Here is an 18,145-nt window from a genome sequence, read left to right on the forward strand (position 1 = left end):
ATAAAGAAAAGGGTTCTACAAGCTAGTATGATTTTTTTCGGTGAAATAGGTGCTATGAAAGAACTCATATTAATATATTTTATTACAATAGTAATCAAATCTAGCTGAATCTCCCCTTTTTCGAGCCCCTGTATTTTGAGTAAGGCACGTACGAAAAACGCTGCTCACCTAGGAGCTGGAATGGGACATTCATCATGCTGCACTGCTAACTCCCAGACTCTTTGAATCCGAATCCAAATCCGCAACTGACTGCCTGCGTAGGCGTTACTGGTGGTCAACATCTCCTCCTCGTCCTGTCCGCTTTCCCTGCGCCGTGTTTACCTTCGTTGGGCGTTGGAGCACGTAAAAATGTAACACCAACTGGCTGGATAAATGGAGGAGGTGCGCGCAGGAGGAATGAGACATCGACAACTTACGCATATCTGAGCTGGCTCTTTGGTTTATAACTAGCTGAATAAGGCTGATTTTATAAAGGCATTACAAATATTGATAATCATTAATCAGAGTTGAAATAAAGTTCTCAATTAAATAAAAATAATCTGAAGGCTAAGAGATGGGTAATTTCTAAATAAACAATGCCATATCTTTGAACAAAGTAGTTTCATATTATTATTAAGAAATGTATATTATTATCCTAGTATTAATCCGCATACATCCGCATCAGTCAGCACTGACAGTCCTGGTGCTCCTGTTCAATCGACTGGGCCATTCGGAGGCCAAGTCCAATTTCCATTGGCTTGGCGAGTGGATGCGAATCCCTTGCCCTTTGCCTTTGCCGTTGAAGTTGCCTTTGCTGGCCACCGAGTTTGCTTAACTTAAGTTAACTGTGCGCGCACAGGACACCCAGCTGTGGTCGCCGGGCCAACAAGCCGTCGGTGGTTGCTGCTGCTGCCGCTCCTGAAGCTGCAACACAAACAGCAACGGCAGCAACACCGGGGACAAGCAGCAACATGGGCAGCGACAACGTGAACGCAGGCGACTCCTTCTTGCCTCCCAGCTACGCCGACAACTTTGGCAGTGCACCTCAATGTTTGTGCAAGCAACATTCGCATGCAAGTCAGCAAAGTTTGCATTGACACGCAGCAGCGGCAGCAGCAGCAGCAGCATCAGCACTGAATTTGCATAAAGGCGAGGGATGGCCAGGTGAAAGGGGGGGGTTGCCCAACTGCTCTGCTGGTGTCATGGTGCCCAAAAAACCAGACAAACGCCAAGTGCACAGCATGGTAAACGAGGAAGGAGGCCCGGTCGCGCTGCCCATGATGAAGATGGACGTGTTGCTGGTGGTTTCCCATCAGCAGCAGCAAGCGCAGCAGCAGCAGCAGCAGCAACTGCAACAGCAGCAGCAACAACAGCAGACCCATTAGGCCGCACATAAACTGCATGCAATGAAATTCACTCCTGCGGCGTGGCCATGTTGCTACTGCACTGAAGTTGCTGCTGTGTCTGACTTATGGCAATTGCCAATGCAACATTTGTTGCTGGCGGGAAGGTTGCTGTTAAGGATGGGGGCGTGACCAGAACGCTAGGAACTCCCTACTCTCGGATAAAGGGATATATTTAAAAGTCAATTACTACGCCCGCTAAACAATGTCCGTTAAGTAAATAGGCAAATATCCACCTTACTACTACTTAACAGTTTGCCAGCTAACTAAAAGTCGGCAGACAATGTCGTAAACTAAATGACTAGTTAATCAACAGATTTGTGAAGTATTGGGCGGGCTAAGTCACCTAAAAACGTCAGCAATAAAATCCTTTCAAAAATACAATGTCTAGGCTGTCGTTTTGAATATGAATAAGTCAACAAAAATTGATGAACACTTAGGATCTTTTGTAAATACAAGATATTTATATAACGATTAAGTTCCTGCGATTTGTAAAATAGAAATTAGAATGCTTAACCAAAAGTGATCCCCTTAACAATCTAGTTTGCTGACCAATATCCCGATTGAGCATCGTGATTGCTCACGCAACAATCTGAAACTCAATCACGCGACAATCTCGAATGGTTGCTGAAGTTCCTGTTGTTTTTGGTCCCTGGAAGGCAATTTTTTTATTTCACTTACCCCCCGCAAACATTTGTTTCAACACGTACGCGCAAATGAGTTTACAAGGTGCGATATTCATGTTGCTGCTGCGTCTTTGGGCCGATATGTTGCTGCTGCTGCTGCTGCTTGTCAATATTTACTATGCAGCATGTTGCCGCCGAGTACAGAACTTGGCTAATCGTATTTTAGCCATTTTATGTATATTAATAGCTGAGCGACGGTAAAAAGTTTGCGCCCCTCATGTGCTGCCACAATTCTCGTTTCTCATTCTCATTCTTATTCTTTTATTTTATTGATTTTTTTCCAGTGCCCTTGCCTTTTGGTATAATTTTAATTAACGCATTCGATGATGTTGCTGCTGCCGCTGCTGCTGCTGCTGTTGTTGTTGTTGTCGCCTCCTGCTGCTGCTTCTGCGGCTGCTGTCGTTGTCTTTTTGGCCAACATGCTAAAAGGTGTTAATTGGCGAAATTTCCATGTAGAGCTTAACCAAAAACAGAACAGAAACAGGGAAGCGAAAAGGGAGGAAGTGTCTGCAAGTTGTCCAGTCAACAAGATTTGCTTTATTAGCCACTTTCGGGTGGTGGCCACATTTCTACAAACACATCCCCACATCGACAACCACATCACATTTGGCCTTTTGTTTTGCCTTCGGCTTTGGGCCACACTTTGCCATTTTAATGAGCCAACAGCGACAAGAATGACTCGTGCTGCAGATGGGTAAATATTTTCATGGTTTAATTTCATAAATTATGACAATTTCTTGTATTGAAATCCCCAAGTTATGGTACCACATCCCCAACGCACTCCCCTTGAATGCGATCCTTCAGGATCCAAGTGAATTATGCTCGCCACAGCAAATCAACTTAAAGTGCGGCGACTGGACACCGAAAAGCTCCTAAATTTTACTTAAGAACATCAATGGGCAGCTGACATCCAAGAGATATTCGTTCTTTTTTACTCTGAAAGACCACGATGATGATGATGATGATGGGCGCAATGATGATCATCATTAACACCTTTCTGCCCGCGATCTCACTCACATTCTGTGGCGAGCACAATACGTCTCAACAACAAGCTGGCAAAAAGACGGAGAAAAAATCGCAGCTATAAGTGAGTAAGGAAAATATAAGAAAATAATTCAAAATGAAATTTGCTTTATGATGCGCAACCGCTGGACGTTCCTACGCACAGTGGGTAGGAATATGGTAAACATTGCTGCAAATTTAACAACTTGTTTAAATATGATATATAGACAAGTGAATACCATTAAGCTTTCGCACTAAAAAATTTTACATTATTATATTGATTCTTAAATAACCTCTGCGAAAGTTCTCTAATGTAATTTAAGTTTAGGTATCTTAGTTCCTAAAATTTGGCTCCACTGTTCGCAGGACTATCTGCGTTGATATGAAATATGTGTCGGGCGGCAGGCAGCGGAGATTTATCGAGCGCGAAATGTAATACGCGAGCAACGTCCTCCACTGGGGGATTCCACTTGGAGGAGCTGGGGCCTGGAACTGGCCACTGGGAGCTACAATCGGCAAGGGGAAACTGGACGAGAGCCGGGGGATCGGATCAGCGGCCACCGTTTTGAATTGGCTTATGCGACGCCGCCGCCTTCGACGACAACAACAACAGCGACAGCAGCAACATTCAGAGCAATACCAAATACAATGCACTGAAAAGAATTCAAACTTGAAACACTTAATAGATGATATTTGATTAGTAACGAATTTGAGTTTCATACTTATTTGACTTATATAAATTCTAAAACTACACACTTCTTTTATATTTGCTTTTAGAAATTCCATCGCTATTTTTCTCCCAGTGCAGGCATCAAGTGAGGCGATGGCCTGGGCAACTGGATGCTCGATTCGGTCCGCTTATAAACTGCATCCTGCTGCGATCCGCTGCCCCCGTGTGTGAGGATTCGGGAAGTGGGAGGGGAACCACGACAACGACTGGACATTAACTAATGCATGCATTTATTTTTGTTATTTGCTGGGGCGGTTCGAACTGCAGATCTGGAGGACGGGCAATTCGGGATCCCCTTTCTTATAGAGTGAGCGGGCGGCACGGACGAGATATGGAGGATCTGCTCCAATAACTCATGGTGACACTATTAAAGCGACGATTTGTAGCCGAGCATAAAATAAATGCGGATTAGACTTTATAAAGGACAAAATGCTCATGGCTGCGATTTATGGGATTTATGGGCGTGGCTGCAGGAGCATATCAAAAATAATAACAATATTCAAGCCATTTGGAATGGAAAACTCATACCATTGCAAAAACAGTTTTGAAGGCAGTTTAACATAAATTTTTAAACATTTTGTAGTAGTTCAATATAGCTCAGTCACTAAATTAAAACACACTTTGGGCCCTGGGCTTTCCAAGCCAGCTAAAATCCCTATAAAATGCCGGCCATGTTACACGAATGTTATCAAAATCAGTTGAGTAAATACAACCGTAAACTCTCTCGTCTCGCAAAAATAACAAACGTGACAAATTTCGATGAATTCAACTGTGAAAAAATTGGGGAAAAGACTGCAGAAACAACAAGAAATTTAACGATGACGGCGAGGCGAAGGCATAACAAAAACTTTTGTGCAACAAAAACTTTACACAAACTGAAATTTTAGGGGGTAAGCAACTAAACAGTCGCTTAGATTTTGGCAGTCACGATACAAACTTTGTCCCTAGCCATTTATCTAGTGGGTGGCTGCAAGTCTTCTCTATTTGCCGAGTAAACAAAAGTTTTTGGCGCAAAAAAGCAATTCAAAGATTGAAATTCAGCAGCAGCAACCCGCATCCAAACCAGAAATGGTAACGAAAACAGCCCAAGAACACACTGAGATGCGAGGGGAATGCGGGACAGAACCGGAGGACAGCTGGTAGAACCCTAAAATCCCGTCTGGCACTGGAAAAGAAGGGCATCCTTTAAGCAGCTCTCATATTTGAACGCGTAGAACGCGCGAAATTTCTCAAGTTTCACGAAAACTTCGCACCTAAAGTTGATGAAAAAAGCGATGCAAGAGGAAAAGCCTTTGGTTGTTTTTGTGGCTTGCAATAAATGTCAAGACTAAAGAGATACCATGAAAAATAGTTAAAAAAGGATATGTAGTATTTATATCTTTATAGGTGATGCAAAATCTAAAAATACCGCGCAAAAACCCAAGAAGTGCTAGAAAATTATTAAACAATATCGTGCGTAATCAAGTTATTTCGCAGCAGTCACGCCAATCCCACACCTGCATCCGAGGATATTTGTCGGAAAAAGGACCTGCCCCTGGGGCTATTAGGCAACGCATTAATGAGGGTCAAAGTGCGTGTAAATGCAATGCAAATGTATGTTAAAGTGATTAGCAGCCTTCAAAGGACGGCGTTAAATCTGAGGGATCCAAATACACCAGAGGCTTAATTTGCGTCACCACCCCGCCCACAAAGTGCCCAAGGACGAAGCCAGCCAAGCGCCCACCCCCTGGGCGCAGGAATGCCTCGCACAGCAGCCGGCAATAAAACAACAGTAAGAGAAACAAATAAAAAAAAAATAAAGTAGGAAATTATCACGGGTAACTATTTCTATTGCTGGTGATGATGAACTTCCCATTTCGACACTTCATTGAAGTTGACAGATGTGGGTTTGTCCTGGGTGCACAACACTCTGCTGTGCTCTGGGTTCCCGATTCTCAGATCCCAACCAGAGAAATCGCACCCTCGCAAACTGAAACCCATTTTTGGGAGCGGGCCACGTGTGCCAAAAGGCATTGTGTGTGTGTGTGTGTGTTCGCCAGGATAAAAATGGTTCGAAGGAAACATTCACAAATGAAGTTGTAATCGGAAGTTGTTCGTTTGCCCACACCCCCTACCATTCTCTACCCCGCCCCCTTGTACATATAAATTGAGCGACAATTGTACAAATTGTCAAGGCGGAAACGCTGGCAGGGATAAAATAGTTCGAGCTCGGATTCCATTCCATGTCCACTGTGCGGGCCAAGCTGAAATCCGGCGAGTCCTGCACGGACAAGGGGAGGTGCAGGGGTGTCCGGAATGGAGGATTAGGCAGCCAAAAGGGGTGTCCTTGCCACTGCCTAATACATATGTTCACTTTGTGTTCGCGCCTTGATCCTTTTTGCTATCGAGCAAAGAGCATCGGGTATATAGGGCATTTAGTTTGAAACAAAAAAATCGGAAATTCCACTATAAAATATCTATACATGTATATATTTATTACATTCATTATTTATAATATAAATATTAATAATAACCTTGGATTGTAGTTACTATAAATAGTTACTATATTCGACTATATCCATAATCATAGAGACAAATTTATATTGACATAAATCAATGGGTAATTCCAAGTCCACCCCTTGCACACCGAAAGCTCTCTCGCCTTTTTTGCTTTTGTTGGGTTGCCCACAAATATTTGTTTTTAATAGTCCCTGGATTGCAATGTTTGAAATGCAAATAGGATTTCCGTTTACCCTCCTTTATCCTTTTTCCTGTGTACGTCTGTCTGTCTGTCTGTCTATGTTGGCCAATTCCATTTGACAGTTGAATTGTTTTGATCCCGAGCATTTAGAGAAATAATAACACTTGTTTTCCAATGGCTGCTGTTTGCGCCCGAGATTAGTCAGTTAGTTGCCCAATTTGACACATGTTGAGATTGCAACGGGGCACAGAATCGTCGGACTTAATATAGTCGCCTGGCAACTGGACAATCAGATGGCATCGGAGTTGGAGGCCCAGGCACAGAGAGAGGAGCCTCCGGCTTATCGGGCGAATTGATCGTTTTGAAAACGCTCGAAATGTGATGTGGTGGCATTTTCAACTTGTCTGCGTCTCAATATTTTTACTTTCTTTACGATCTGGCCAGACCGAAGAACTGGTTCACGGGGGGATCCAACTTTGGTGCCCCTTCGTGCCCACCTCAGTTCCCCCATGATCTCTGCGTGTAATCGTGTCGTGTCCATTTCGATTATCACCAAAGTGAGTAATTTAATACCAATTTGGCGGTGCATGCGGCATAGAGTTGAGAGAAATATGCTCGCCCCTAAATGTCAAATGTGAGCACCAGATGGGAATCGAAATCGAAATGGAAATGAAAATGGGTCCCGGAATGGTTAGGCGATTGAGATTGGGAGCTAGCTGCTGCTGGGATCTGGGACCATGGGTTTTTTGTGACCATGGGAGGAAGGTAGGCGCATCGTGTAAGGCGGAAAAATCTTATCGCACTAGCGCATATTTAGCTGGAATTTTAAGGAATCGAGTCAGCAGAGGAAAGGCAAACTGGCAGCTTATAGTCCAGCGATTACATTGAGCAGCTGCCTGTTGGTGACAATTTACAAGGGGAGTCTGCCAGATAAGACTGGAGATCTTGACCAGGCTTAGGCTCCAATCCCCCCATCCAGGTATCAATGGGTTTTCATTGAGACATTATAAGTAGATCACAATTCGATATGGGGAATTGAAAAGTAGTTGTACGAAAATAGAGCAATATTGCTGCAATCAAATGTTAATAAAATGGTCAAAATGTGTCAGAATGATGTGAAAGTTACTTTTTTATGCAGCTAATAACCCAAACTAACTGTAGTAATCATCTTTTGGGTGATTTTCAAAAATCAAATTTTTATCATTTTTTCGATTTTTTATAAGGGGTACCATCAGGATTTTTTAGCAAAAATCGACCAAAAATAAAAGGTTTTCTTTTGAATGCCAATCGATTGGGGAGGTCAATACGAGTAATTAAAGGTATTACATTCCAAATTCAGACCAATATTTCCGATGTTGTGTTCAAAATACCATTTATTTTGGACAAGAAATGGGAATATTCAGTGATGACTAAACTACGAGTCTTTTTTCAGGCTTTCTGGTCATTTTAACATATTTACACTCTTGCTCAAACTATCTTAAAGTGAATTTAAAACCCCAAAGTAATTTAGCCAACTTTAATCTTAACTTAAGCCCTTCTTTATTCGCAAGTTACACACCTTCTTTTCAGATACCTCGTGAATTATTTTCAGCGAGTGACATAATATCCTAATTAGATCAGTCGGTCATGCTCAACTGACAAAGTACACGACAAACTCGATGAGGGTAGACAGTTTTGGCCTTCTTGGCTGCCTTTTAACTGGCCGATTTGTTGGGGAATCAGAAGGTATTATGACATCACTGACATTACTTTGGTCAGACTTTTTGGCTCTATTGCACTTTTAAGAGATCGTTAAATTAAAATAACAAAAACGATTATGCCCCAATGTTGTGAAACAGAGAGCTGGAGAAGTGTAGAAGATCCAAATGCATCCCGGCCACTCGGTGATGAACACATTTCCCACGTTTGAGGCGGCGAAAAAAAAAACAAACGATTTTTATTTTTATTTCAATTTTAATTTATTCAGAAGAAATCGGTACAGCGGCTATCGAACGGGAGACCCCAAATCCAAAACCAAATCCAAAAACCTGCCCGGCGGATAACTCCCAGGCTTCGGGTTACATTCTTTTGTTGGAAATTTATGACTGGAGACGGAGACGGAGCCACCGTCGGAAAAGGTGGAAAGGTGAAAATGCTGGAAACGGTGGAAAATGCCCGCGTGTTTAGCAGCGTTTAATGGCTCATTTCGAATTGATTTCTTAGGCCGAGCACACTTGAAGTTAAGTACATAAAATTTAAGAACATTTTGACTAAACAACGAATTTTATAAAAAACTTTTTTATACAAAAGAAGTATAATCTGATACGCTGATATGAACGAGAGAGTTATGGAGAGTTATAAGTTCTTAATTTGAATGACTTTTAATTTAATAAATTTGTAATCAATCAAAGGTTTTCTATTTTCTGAATACAAAATTGCAGTATTGTTGTTTCTTATCATTTAAGATTGGTAAAATATTTTTCTCAGTGCCCGTGCTGAGACATATATGTAGATAGCCAACTGGAAAGAGGGGGAGTTTTTGCCGTATTTTCATTCGGAGCGCCATGAAGATTTGTGGGCCGACTAGTTTTCGGGGGCTGGCTTTTAGTGGAAAAGCTGTAAAACTTGTTGAAATGCTTGTAAGCCATCGTAAAAAAGCGCACTGTGAAGAGTCTATTACAATGATGCCATCGTGCTGATAACCCAGCAACCGCAACCGAGCCTACTTAATGGCTTTGGAAAGGTGCACCCGGCTCCAAGCTGCGGGTCCGAGCTGGAATCCGATATCCGAAATCCGAATCCAGGTCCGATTTTGAGGCACCTCCTCCAAGTCATCAGACGTCGAATGATGCGCGCATTTCCGCACTCGTCTGGAAAATTGTGTGTTGAGATGGGCCATTAAATTGGCAACACATTGTTGCCACCTAGCCAGCGAACTTGATTTTGGCCAACTGTTCTGAGCCGTGGGTGGGTTGTACATGCCATAAATCCGATGATTGTTAGGGAAGCCCAAGAATTTGTGGGGTTTATTAGCCGGCAAATTCACGGGATCGTAATGGAAAGTATGAGGGGGATATATGTGTGAGCACTCGGCTGTTGGTCGCTCAATTTTCGTAATTAGAATTTAGTTGGCAAGTATTTATTGCTAACTTGTAAATCATTTTCAAGTCGTTAATTATAGCTGAATACTCCAAATTGGTATACATCTAAGATTTATGACATAAGTGTGGCTGAATAAAACTCAAATTAATAGGTGCCTATGATGGCTAATATTGAAGAGTAAACAATATAATTATTATTTTCAGAAAAGCTTTTAGATTGATTAAATTTAGTATGAACAAATTGTATGTTTTCAGTATTCAAATGACAGAGTATTACTTTTGCAAAGCTGATCATAAAGATTTTAAAAGCCTTTCAATCGAATCAATATTTATGAACTCCAAAGTCGTTCGTTAAAGACGCTATTCACATCAATCACAATTTCAATCATGGAACGTGCTATATAAAACCTTAAATGGAACCCGCTTGACACTTTGCTCGAGTTTTATTACCCGACTTTGGTACGCCCAAAAAAGAAGAATTTATTTATGCTTTTGACCGCATAAATAAATTCCAAGCAAATCATAGATCATAGTTCCGCATAAAAAAACAACCAGAAACTATACCTGCAGCACATTAAGGAGCCATAAAAATTGAGGGAAGCTCTTATTTTAATGGATTGTGGATCAGCGAACACAAATATTTTAGTAATGCCCCGAAACTAGATTCTTGTTTGTGGAAAATCAATTAAAAAACAATTCCAATCGAGTGGTTAATTAAAAAATGGAATTCCGGAGAATAGAGTCATTTGATGGTGAATCTCTATCGGACAAATTATAAGGTTTATTGGTTTTAAACTTTTATCTATTTTCAAGCACTTTTAACTGTGGTTTAATGGCAAAACTCGATGGTGTCATAAAATTAGAGCAATATGCGTGTAAGTAAGTTCTCAGAAAATGCGTGAAATATTATTTTGTTGTGTTTTGCTTTTTTTTCCAGGGGGGTAGGATATTGAATCCTGTTTTCGTAACAATCGCGTGTCCCACGCGAAATTCAAAAAGAATCAAACAAATGAGCCGAGAGCCCTCGAGCAATAACAATTCCTCCCCATCTCCATTCAATCCTTGTTGACTTTTCCTGTCACAGGGATGGACACATAATTGCACAATGATTGAGTCCAGCTGTACAGTGAAAACAAAAATATGCCACCAAAAAAAAAGAAGCTTCATTAATGGGAAAACTATTATGAAGTTGCACAATTCTAGGGACACTAACTAATGGTAAGTTAAGTATCCTTATTCTGTAGCAACTACGGTAAATATTCAATATTGTATTAAAATGCTTAAGCCCATAGTTTTCTCTCAGTGTACATTTAGATTTCAGTCTGTAGCCCCGGGCGCTTCCCACAACATTGTGTCTTTGCCATTGTTAACTTGTTAATTTCGTTTGATTGATTTCTAATGCAGTCGCCTGCGAATTTGTCACCGAGTTGGAGTTTATTTATACAACTATAGTTATGATTAAATCAAGTGAGACTCGCACGCGACTTACGAGGCAGATCAAACAAAAGGACGAAGCGCCAAGTGCAGCGAGTTCATTGAGTCAAAAGGAAGCCGTAGGCACGTGTCCTTAATCCGGTAATTACAGCGAGCGTCCTTCCACCGATTGTGGTTTGAATGCCAAAGATACTGGATACGGCCATACTGGATACAATGCTATCCGAGATGCAATCCGAGAGATATGTAGTTTCGGGTGTTTTTGGGAACACGGGGTAGATTCTTTCCCAGGCTGGGGCGTAACAAGTTAATTTATGCCCGATCCCGGGGTCCAGATAAATGGTAAACCCTACCGATTTGATTTCGGGACTTAAGGTTTTGGGTATCGGGTTGCGGGGCAACCTGTTGACAAGTTGCCACATTCAGAGTCGAGAAATGAGGGGCACACGGAAAATGTTAAATGCTTGTAAGCCCATATCTAGTCGCTACTAAGATGTGGCCACAATAATAGAGTTATCACCGGCTTCCCGGTCAAACCGAGCCACTCCATGTCCGTGGCCCCAGAATTTTTGATTAATTGCCTCAGTTTGGGCTTGCGCTTTTAATTTTACCCGCCGTCCGCGTTGTCATCCCCCCCCCCCTTCCCCACTGATATTAATTCACTGTCTCTGTGGCTTTTGCGCTGAAAAATTTCCTTTGTGTGTTTTATTGTCTAACTTCAAATCCAACTTAGACTTAGGCTCCAGCATCCACACATATTTATTCGGTATTAATTCAGTCGATGGCGGCACGGCGCAACAAAGTCGAATCGATTTTTTATGAAAATCTCTCAGTCTCTTATGGGCTTTTAAATGTTTAATCGCTTATGAATTTCGATAGCGCAGCGCTACTAAAACGATGCCTTTGCCATCTCAAGATGACGAGTGCGTCATTGATCCACAAAAGAATTGGCTATTTAAAGAAGCTGAAGAAAAAGATGCGGAGATTAGCTTTGGATTGTGTGCTAAAATCAAATGATGGCTTAATGTGCGAAATTTGCATAGGTCATAGTGCTGGAAATGGGCTTTTAAACAGGTGTATTTACATCCTTTTATTTTGCATAATATTTAATTTAAAAACTCTAAAACAAGTAGAGGTTAACTTGCAACCTCAATTAATGTTTGTTAGCAGCCAATAAGCAATCATCTGAAACTTATTCAAATCCTTGATTTGTCCTTTTGAAACACCTTTAAATGCTTTAAATTGCTGCCCCCCTTTGGATTTGGTTGCTGTTGCAGGTGCAAGGTTGCTGTTGCAGCTGCAATTTCTGCTGCTCCCGTTGACTTTGGTTTGCTTGCCGTGTGTGCGGCACTTTGTGTTACGCCAAAAATGCGCCACAAAGTTAAACGAGAGCTACATCAAATGTGGAAAGCACAGCAGCAGCAGCAGCAACAACAACGGCTACAACATTGGTGTTGCAAGTGCAGCATTGCACTTTGCAGCCATTGCACTTTGCATAACGGTCCCTCGCCCCACTGTTTGCATGTGTGCGTTGCGGTGTTCGGCCATTTTGTGAATGCATTTATCGCACACACACACACACAAACGCACCCGTGCACTGCGTGTATCTATGTCGTTGTATCTGTGTTTGTATATCATTACTTATCAGATACTTATTATGAGCATACGATATCGTATATTTTGGCATGCTCCTCCGCTTGTGTGGCTCTGTGTGCGTTTCTGCGTGTGCATGTGTGTGTGTGTGTGTGTGTGTGCGAGTGTGTGTTTGGTAAATATGCAAATGAGCCTGTTTGTTGCCACTACTGTTTGCCATTGTTGTTGTTGCTTGCTGCTGCCGTTGTCGCACGTTGATTATTGTTGTTGTTGCCGGTGTCGGTGTTTTTGTAGTTGTTATATTGGACATGGGTATGCCGCCAAACGACAAGCTGCAAACATTTGATTATGATACGAAATCGATATAATTTAAACGATGACCAAAGCCCAAAACACCTAAGTCTGAAAGCAATTCAAAGAGAATGTAAATTTGGTACTTTATGCTCGAGTAACTAATAAGATATCCACAGCATATTTAAGATTTTTAGCCTATGTTAACTACACAAGTTTAGTTAACTTCAAAAAGGATGCAACTATAACCTTATTTGGGAAAGTAAAATCGTATCCCTTTTTTAATTCAATCAATCCTTCAGATGCCCAGAGTTTTGATACCCTGTATAGTCCTATGTCTCTGTTGACTTTTCAATTTTTCTGCTTCCTTTGAGAGTCGTGGGCAAATAGCGGCAATTGGCTTTCATGACAGGTGGCTGCCTCTTTTTTCGCTTTGCTTAGAACTGGCTGTTGCATCTTGGCTGCCATTCATCAAGTTGGTGCCCCATAACGCCCCCAAGTTTTGGGGTCGACTGGCGAGTTGGCGAACATCGCGTGTGCGAAGCGTCGGCGCTCGTTTTAACGCCTTTTTAAGTTTAGCCGCCAAACAAGTGCAGTTCTCACCCCCGGAGAAACAACAATTGCAGATACACGAAAACTAATTACAGATTCTAATCGCGTCGTACTCTTGTTGTACTTCGTGTGCAGAAGCTATCAATTTTGGGAGGGGGGGGGGGGTGGGTTCAAAGGGAGTGGGGGCTTTTCTGGCCGCAAAACTTTTGCATGCGCGGCACCTCGACATCATTTTTTCACCTTTTTCCTGTCGCTGTTTTGTGTATTTTTCACTGTACTCGGCTTTTGTTATTATTTATTTGCCTTCTCTTTTGCGGTGCCTCGCATTTTTCTCGCGTTTCTAGGTATTTCCCTTTGCTTTGTTGAATAGTGCAACGGAAATGGTTGTAGACGCGGAAGTGAATTGTTAGGCGCCTTTACCGCCCCTTTGAAGTGCGAATGACAAAAGGGGTTGCGGCACAAAGCTAACGGGAGAAGGGTCTTTGAGCTGGAAACAAGTCGGTGGAAATGTATTTAAAAATTCTTAGCTCTAACAATGCAACATAAGAAGTTGCAAAGGCATAACACTAAATATTAAGATCTAAGATAAGTTCACTTCAATATAACAACATCATTATTGAAACGTTTACATTTGTTTACAATAAATATAAATTATTTATGTCTTGTCTATTTATTTAACAATAATTATCTCTTCATTTTAAAGCATTTACATAAATGAAGCTCATTTATTTAAATTCATATTTATTGTATATCTTATTGTAGTTTACTTTATGTTATAGACATATCAAGCAGCTCATAAACATTTGCCACCAAGCACGTAGCCATTATGTTGGTATAGAACCAACAATGGTTTTGCCGGCGCTAGAACTCGCCAGCACAGAAAGCGGAAAAGTGCGGTGAAAACGCCTCCTGGCAGGGGGATTTCCCGGAATCGGACTAACCGAACGCCAGGAGCAAAGAAAGGACATAACTCAGAGTGCCTGAGTTGGCTGCAGCCAACAGCTGTTTTTGCGGCCAGCAGCAGCTGAAAATCGAAATTAAACCGAAACACCCTGTCTCTCAAAAGTCACCCACTCAAGTCAGTCGAGCGAAACACTCGGAATTTTGGGTAACGCCCATTCAGTGAATTGAGTGGATTTCTCAGTGGTTGGGCACACGCCAGTTGAGTGACTCTTGGGGCGGAGTGGTTTCAGCACTGCGACGACGCAAACTCACAAAAAAAAAATTATATTGAAAAACAAACAAACAGGGCGAAAAAATAAACTGAAGCACGTTAAAAATAAAAGAAAACGAGGGGGAAACTTTTCGACGGCTCTCGAAACAAAATGGCAACCATGAAAAGCGGAAAATGCTCAGCAATGCGAGATGGAAAACTGAAAACGGTAAAAAGGCAGCGGAGGCGCGGACGTTTGTTTGACTTTTCGCATTTTGGAAAGTTTTTCAAGTGCTCACCACACATGCTCCATGACTCCACACCCCACCCCCTCTCGATTTCCACCCACTTTGCCGTCCGCTTTTCCAACCCCATTTTCCGGCTGCCTTGCAAAATATTTATGCAAGTCAAGCGTCGGGCATTTATGAACTGTCAAACATTCTCAACGCAATTCCAATGAATTTGATACTTTAACATTTTCGTAAAATGACTGACAAGTGGGCATCGACATCGAGGCGGGCCAGGGAAAGCGGGGAAAATCTGAAAAGGGGGGTAAACACACACATACGCACACACACGGACTCACACTTGGCGTCAAATTGGCGGTGTTAGTGCCATATGTGGGTGTTATCTGTGTGGCAAAAGGGTGTTTTCTGTGTGCCCGGCGATGACTTGGGGCCTCGGGGTTGGAATCGAGCAATTTCCACTTGCTGCAATATGTCATACGGAGATGAACTCTTGAATTGACATACTAAATGGCAAATGGAGGCCTTTAAAATGGGCAACTGAATGTCAAGGCAAAATTCTGATTAAAGACTTGAAGGAATCATAAGCAGTTAAAGATTTATGGAAGTAATTATGAAACTGGTTAGTGATGTTTCATAATAACCAATCGCTGTACATTTCATATATTATTTAAGTTATATAATAATGTTGTGTTTAAAAGTAATGATGTTGATGTTTTGAAATTGACTGGTGAGCCTTGAGATATTCAATAATAAACGACCCTAATTAATTATGATCCTGTGAACACAAGCCCAACTATTCTAACCCAACTCGATGCTCCTCACTCGAAAACCATATCCTGGGAATCCTCACCATTCCCATCAACCAAATCGCCAATTGAAGGCGCTCGGCCATAAAATCCAGCCGAAATGTTCGACTTCATTAGAAGTAAACCGAGTTTGGAGGTGAGAAATGCCAAGTAAATAGAGTGCAATCATAACAAAGCGCCAAGTCCAAAGATAGCGCCGTCTCCATATTCCAAGTGCTAAGTGCGAGGTGTGAAATCAGGTGAAAACTCTGGAAATTCCGGCGAAGTTGTAAACGGAAAACTCGTCCATTTTAATTGTATTTGTGTAATTTTTTTACCCAGGCCTCTCTTTGTGGAGCCATTCGGCGTCAAGTTTTAAATCAAATATGGCGCCGACTGTAGAAAAGGAAAAGAAAAGCAGCATATTTTCGATAGGAGTGGGGGGTGGCTGGAAAACTGAAACAAAAGGCAGCCGTTGTTCATTTGCATAAACGGGATAGTGGGCTGGTTGGGTGGAGGTTTTCCGACTGGGTGGCTTCTCTGGATGGTGCAGGTTCGTTGAGCGGCGCTAACAGGATATGCCAGTGAAGCACCAATAATCCTTTTAATAAATATGATATCGCAAAGGACCACAAAAAGCCACAGCGGTAACCGAGGTAGCTCATCCTCATCCTCCACCGACTTTTCCAGCTCCCCTGGTTTTTTGGCTGCCGGCATCATTTGCATTTTATGCAAATTTTCGGCACCAGGCGGAATGTGGCAAACGTTTCGAAGGATACACAGGACACCAGTCAGCCATGGCTCCCCATCCGCTCTGTGTCTCTTTACAAAGCGAATATGTAAATGAAAAGTTCTGATGTTTTTTAAAAAGCTACCAAAAATAAACAACATAAAAATGCGCAAAATGGTTGCCCAAATGGAAATGGAAAATTCAACAAAATGCATATTTACTGCTTGCTATAGAAGGGCTCCAAAGGCTGGGTAGGAGGTATCGGGGAAGTATTAAGGATACGACAAAGGAAAATGATTCAACTTCCTTAAACTGCATTTTAATAAGCCTTTAGTGACCATATCAAGTTGATAAATGAATCAAATTTTTATTAATAAGTAATATTTTAAACAAGTTATAAAATTGTAAAAAGAATTAATGTTTATATCCATATAAGCTATTCTAGTTTCTTTATTATAGTAAAGAAAAGATTATTAAGACCTATTTTTTCAAAAGTAAAAATTTACCCATTGAATCTGCAGAAAATCTCTATAGAACATTAACCACCCATTTAATGGAAAGCCAGAGCACTTGTCATTCGTTGCCTTGGCTTCCTTTGATGTTTGCTCTGGTTGTTGGAAAATATGTCGAATATTTTCACAGGCGGAGGCATCACAAATACAAACACACCCATATGGCAAACAGGCAAGAAGAACTTTTTTCGCATGTGTGAGTATTTGCATGCAAATTGTTTGCCTTTTAAAATATGCACAAATATCAAATTTTCCCCTTTTGCAAAGTAAAAAAATCTCTGCGCTCAAGAAATGAAAAGCCATATGCACTGCTTTAAAGTCGGGGAAAGCGATTAAGGGTTCTCCCGAAATATAAACCCCATTTCGACCCCGGCCAAAGACCACCTGCAATTTGAACTATGACCGCAATCAAAGGCCATTGATCTCTGCAATTTTTGCACGGCCTAATCATTAACAACAATTGCCGCAATTTACCACATGATGACACACAGCGATTATCATCGCGATTATATCATCGAATGACAAACACGGACATTTTCATAATTTTCGAGATGAGCCAAAAAAAAAATAAAAGGAAAACAAACGGGGCAACCAGCAAATGCAAATAGGCGTAAAACCCGACGAAATAAAACTAAAAACCCCCTCGGGAGGGTGAAACGAGTTGCCAGGACTGCCAGGGTTGCCAGGCTTTCCAGGATCCTGATTCGGTGTCTGATTCCGCTGCCCAGTCGCGCATTTAATTCAATTTGTTAATTTACAAATCCGCAAAACTATTTGCCAGTGAGGGAGTCTGTCTGCCATGTGGTTTTGCGGGGTGGAGCGGTGCGATTTGGAGGCGATAACTGCAACTTGTTATTACTATATGTGTGTGCACTTAAAAAAATATATATAGTTTGAAATAAACCTTAAACACTCTGTTACCTTAAGAATTAATTCAGACACACAGATATGTTCTCTAACAATCTCAAAAGGATATCCAATGGATGAGCACACTTGAGGTTCATTTTCGAACCTATTTTCAAGGCTCATTTGCGATTATTTTCAGTGTATTTTGTGAGAGTTGGTAGTCGAAAAGTTCTCATATTTCAATAATTGTGATACTTTTCGCCTGATTTCAGTTTATTTTATTTTTTTCAACGAGCGAGACTGGCGGCAACAATAAAATCAATTGAAATGTGTTGGCAAACATGTCAAAATAAATTATAGAGAGCATGTCCGTGCGGTTGAGTGTGTGGTGTTGTGCGAAGTGGTTCGGTTCGACAGGGTATGGGTTAGGTGTGTGTTTTT

Source organism: Drosophila melanogaster, chromosome 3L (assembly GCF_000001215.4).
Source record: "Drosophila melanogaster chromosome 3L".
Lineage (NCBI taxonomy): Eukaryota > Metazoa > Arthropoda > Insecta > Diptera > Drosophilidae > Drosophila > Drosophila melanogaster.